Source organism: Neophocaena asiaeorientalis, unplaced genomic scaffold (genome assembly GCF_003031525.2).
Source record: "Neophocaena asiaeorientalis asiaeorientalis breed wild unplaced genomic scaffold, Neophocaena_asiaeorientalis_V1.1 scaffold1337, whole genome shotgun sequence".
Lineage (NCBI taxonomy): Eukaryota > Metazoa > Chordata > Mammalia > Artiodactyla > Phocoenidae > Neophocaena > Neophocaena asiaeorientalis.
In genome coordinates, this window is record NW_020173700.1 from 44,024 (window position 1) to 49,993 (window position 5,970).

Here is a 5,970-nt window from a genome sequence, read left to right on the forward strand (position 1 = left end):
AAAAAAAAAAAAGAATAATTCTAAGGGGCTTCCCTGGTGGCATAGTGGTTGAGAGTCTGCCTGCCAGTGCAGGGGACACGGGTTCGAGCCCTGGTCTGGGAGGATCCCACATGCCGCAGAGCGGCTGGGCTCGTGGACCACAACTGCTGAGCCTGTGCGTCTGGAGCTTGTGCTCCGCAACGGGAAAGGCCGCGGCGGTGAGAGGCCTGCGTACCACGATGAGGAGTGGCCCCCGCTCGCCACAACTAGAGAAAGCCCACGCACGGAAACGAGGACCCAACACAGCCAAAAATTAATAAATAAATAAATAAAATTTTTTTTAAAAAGAATTCTATACCTAGCAAAACTGTCTTTCTCATATGGGAACATATGTATATGTATAACTGATTCACTTTGTTGTAAAGCAGAAACTAACACACCATTGTAAAGCAATTACACCCCAATAAAGATGTTAAAAAAAAAACAAAACTGTCTTTCTAAATAAAAGCAAATCAACATGGATGAACCTTGAAAACATTATGCTAAGTGAAAGAAGTTAGTGACAAACGTCTATAGATACTATTTTATTTATACAAAATGTCCAAAATAGGCAAAGCTATACAGACAGAAAGTAGATGAGTGGTTGCTTAGAGCTGGGGGGTGGGGGAGGTAAAAGCAGGTGATTACTAAACTAGAATAACAAAACAAAGAGTCACAGCTAATAAAGCCAACAAAGGAGATAAAAATAGAATCATAAAAAATAATCTGAAAAAAAGGCAGAAAAAGAAAAATAAAACAAAGAACAGCTGAGACAAATAGAGAACAATTTGAAAGATGACAGGCTTAAACCTAACCAAATGAGTAATTACATTAAATGAAAATGATTCAAATATTCCAATTAAAGGCAGAAATTGTCAGATTTTTAAAAAGCAAGACACAACTAAAGATAAACAAATAGATCAATGGAATAGAATACAGTCCAGAAATAGATCTATAGATGTATGGAAAAATCAGTTGATTTTTTTACAATGATACTAAGACAATTCATTGAAGAAAATAATCTTTCAACAAATGGAGATGGAACTATTGTATACCAATATACAAACATAACAAAAATAATTTTGATCCATATCTTATACCATATACAAAAATTAACTCATTTGAACACAAATATAAAACTGAAACTTCTAGAATAATACATAGGAGAAAATACACTGGATTAGACAAAGACTTCTTAGCTACAATACCGAAAGCATAATCCATAAAAGAATAAATTGATAAATTGAACTTCATGATAATTGAAAACTTTTGTTCTTCAAAAGTCACTGTTAAAAGAATTAAAAGAGAAGCCACAAACTAGGGGAAAAATTTTGCAAAGTATATATCTGATAAAGAACTGTTTTCCAGAATATTTTTTTTAACTCTGAAACCTCAAAAAATAAGAAAACAAACAACTCGATTTTTTAAGTGGGCAAAAGAGTTAGACTCTTCAACAAAAAAAAAAAAAAAAATATATATATATATATATATGAATGGCAAAGAAGTATAAAATGATGCTCAATATCATTATTCATTAAGAAAATGCAAAATTAAAACCACAATGATACAGCACTACACACTTTAATTTGATGGCTTAAATTTAAAAGACTGACCATACCAAGTATTTGGTGAGGTTGTAGAGGAACTGGACCTCTCATACACTGCCAGTGGTAATGTAAAATGGTACAATTGCTTTGGAAAACAATTTGGCACCTTCTTAAAATATTAAACAACATCTACCATATGATCCAGCTATTCCACCCCTAGATATTTATTCAAGAGAAAAGAAGAGTTATATACCTACAAAGACTTATTCAACAATGCTCACAGCAATTTTACTTGTGATAGCCAAAACTGGGAATAATCCAAATGTCCATCAACAGGTAAATGGATACAACAACTGTGGTATATCCATACAACAGAATACTACTTGGCAATAAAAAGGAATGAACTATTGATATACACAACATGAATGAATCTCAAAATAATCATGCTAAATTAAGGAAGCCAGACTAAAAAAATTTTTTTAATTAAAAAAAACATATTGTGTCATTCTATTTATATAAATTCTAGAAATGCAAAATGATATAGTGATAGAAAGCAGATCATTGGTTGGGGGGAAGGGGGAGCAGTCAGGATGATGAGGGACAAGAAGGAAGAATTTTAAAGGGAAACAAGAAAAATACAGGTCATGAATGATATGTTTACTACCTTGATTGTTAGGTTCACAGGTGTATACATAAGTCAAAAATTTTTAACTTACAAACTATAATATGTGCCACTTATTGCACATCAATTATGCCTCAACAAAAATGGGCACTTGCAATTTTATAATCATAAAGCATTAAAAACATATCTTAATAAATCCAAAGAGATAGCTAAACTAGCGGGAATTTCAGTTGCTATAATAAGGGGAGATATTTTAGGGGAAGTAGTTGTGGCAGGCTAATTGGAATCTTCAGTTTCTATAAGATATCAATCTGAAAATCCAGCATGGCTAAAAGACCTCATGGACCAGACCAAGCTGGTGATAATTGCCTATTTGTCTTGTAAGTACAAATAGGAGTAAAATCTAAAATGAAAATCTACCGAATTTCAAGAGATTTATTTCAACCATTCATACAAGGACTCTTCTCCTCTTGAGACCGTTAAACAGGGTTCCTTCAACACTGACTCATAAATCCGGGATGAAAAAAAAAACTTATTTCAATAGATAATGCTTCATGCTAATGTTTCTTTTCAATCACCAAGTGAAGGTCCATCACAATCGTAAGGACTCCCACAAATCATTTCACTAGGTGTTGGGGTCTACTTAAAAGCTGCCAGCCAGTGAAACCTCCTGTAATCAATTTCACTCATCTTTGAGCACTTCAAGATTGTCCTTTTAGCACTCAGGCTTGTAAGCCAAACCACAATGATTACCAAAGATTCTATGACTGAAGCGCCTCTCTGTTCAACTACTGATCTTCCTCGACTTACAAGGATTACCTCCTGATAAACGTAAGTTGAAAATATAATAAACAGAAAATACATTTAATATACCTAACTTACCAAACATCATCACTTAGCCTAGCCTACCTTTAACATGCTCAGAACACTTAGCCTACAGTTGGACAAAATCATCTAACACAAAGCTTATTTTACAATGAAGTGTTGAATATCTCCTGTAAGGTACTGAATACTGTACTGAAAGTGAAGAACAGAATGGTTATAAGTGTATCAGTTGTTTACCCTGGTGATCACATGCCTGACTGGGAGCTGTGGCTCGCTGCCACTGCCCAGCAGCACAAGTGAGCATTATACTGTGTATTGCTAGCCCAGGAAAAGAGTAAAATTCAGAATTATAAGTACGATTTCTACTGAACGCATATCACTTTTGCATCATCGTTAAGTCTAAAAATCATCAGTTAAACCATTATAAGTTGAGGACAGTCTTATTTAATTGCATGTGCCACAAGAGAAACTGCACAAGAGAGTGGGCATGCAACCCCTCCTCAAGACTATAGAGAAGAAACAGACATTTTGAAATTCTATATTTTTGTTTTAAAAGTTGATATTCTCTTTTTGGGGAGAGTGGGGAGGAAAAACAAGTAACTAGCTATGTTGAAATCCTTTGGGGAAAGGAACCAGGAACCAGAAGAAGGACTTTTACTTTTTACTTTACATCTTACAATATTTTTTTGAATTTTCTACTCTTGACACGTATAACTCTTTTAGTCAGCAGAGGGTATCTTGGTGTTAGATTTAAGATCCTTCTGTATTCATTTCTATAATCCTCTGTGTTCAATCTTTTAATAAAGGTAATTTTTAATAATGTTCATCCTCCATTGTTACTGGGTCCATTCAGAACCAGGAGGAATAGAGATCTTTTAATCCAAGACTTTCATTTTACAGATGGAAAAAGTGATGCTCAGACTAGAGAAGCTGTCTGCCCAAGTCTCCACACAGTAACTGGTATGGCCAATTCAGGGACTAAGTCCTCTTCTTTTTTTTTTTAACATCTTTATTGCAGTATAATTGCTTTACAATGTTGTGTTAGTTTCTGCTGTATAACAAAGTGAATCAGCTATATGTATACATATATCCCCATATCCCCTCCCTCTTGCGTCTCCCTCCCACCCTCCCTATCCCACCCCAGACTAAGGCCTCTTAACTTTCAATGCTTTTTACCAAATTTCCATTCTATACTTACATATTAAGATTCCACAGTAAGTTTTTTAAAACTCTAAGTACAGCAATATTCTGGAAGCCACACCTTGAAACAAAAGGTACCAAAGTGGAAAACTATCAGATGAGAAGTAATTGAGGAGATTTAAGGAGACTAATGAATCATGTGGAAGTTTTATTGTAATGCCTGAATTTCTTTAAAACAACATCATGGGGACAAGGTGGGGAACATGTTCTGTGTGGCTCTAGAAAGAAGAACTAGGTCCCATAGGAGATAGTCCAAGAGGGCAAATGCTTGTGGTCCAACTATCCACAATGGAGTGTCGTGTGTGTGTGTGTGTGTGTGTGTGTGTGTGTGTGTGTGTGCAGTGCGTCGGGCAATAATGTGCCAGCTATGTTGGAGAAAGAGACAGATGTGAGAAGAAAGATAACCTAGATGCACTTCGAGGTCTTTTCCCCTGGGGCCCAGGGGAAACTTGTATACACTATGGTCACGCCTTAAGTGCAGGCCACCTTATTAGATCATTCTCTCCCTTGCCTCGTTTCATGTGGAAGACACTGACTCATCCCCGACCGTTCTCTGCATGAAATAAATGAATTACACTCGGCTTCACAGGATTAAAGCTTTAAATCAGCAGTGACGATTAATGGACAGAGTGGCCACTGGGCTCCACAAACAGCCAAGGAGCAGAACCCCCAAACAGAGCTAGACCAAGTTCGGAAGATTAGGTAGCCTATTTGGTACGTCCCAATCTTTCCATTTCATTACCCTATCCGTCTCACTGGGTTTTTAGTGGTTTTACTTTTGTCTGTTTTCTTGTTTGTTTTGCCCTCATTTCAAAGCATCCTGTCTGTTCAAATAGCAGCAAAGCAGTTAAACGACCTTAAACGGCCAAAGGGTATTGAATCTTTGAAGTAACAGTAAACAAATACAGCTTCTAAACTTCCTTAGGGTAAGACCACCCTTGTAACTTCCTTAAGGAGTAAAGTGAGAGGTGAGAATGAACAGAATAAGAAGTGGGCTGAACACTGAGTATGCTCAAAAAAGACTATTTTTATGCATTTCTTCATTAATTTATTTACCCATGCAATGGGTAACGTGTGTAAAAAAAAATAACGTGTGAAGAACATATGAGCTTTGAGCAGACAGACAAGGTCTTTGAACCTTGGGAAAGTAACTTACCTCTGAGTCTCAAGTTCATCGAGTGTAAAATGGGAACAATAATAAATTTCTCCTGATCTTCAGATTCATACACTGAGCTAGTTGAAAGCATCCTTACTTAAATGATACCTAAGTCCCTCAAACTCAGCATGTTTAAACCTCTGTGAACCTATACAACCTTCCAGAGTTCTCTGTCCCTCGTTGCATCACCACACGCAGAGCCATAAATCTAGTCATACTAAATACATCACTTCTTCCTTACCCACCCACATGGATCCATTCACCAAAGTCCTCCCATTTAAAAAGGAGTATTACGGGCTTCCCTGGTGGAGCAGTGGTTGAGAGTCCACCTGCCGATGCAGGGGACGCAGGTTCGTGCCCCGGTCCAGGAGGATCCCATATGCCATGGAGCGGCTGGGCCCGTGAGCCATGGCCACTGAGCCCGTGCGTCCGGAGCCTGTGCTCCGCGGCGGTAGAGGCCACAACAGTGAGAGGACCGCGTATCGCAAAAAATAAAATAAAAAAATAATAATAATAAAAAGGAGTATTAGGACTTCCCTGGTGGCGCAGTGGTTAAGAATCCACCTGCCAATGCAGGGGACAGGGGTTCAAGCCCTGGTCTG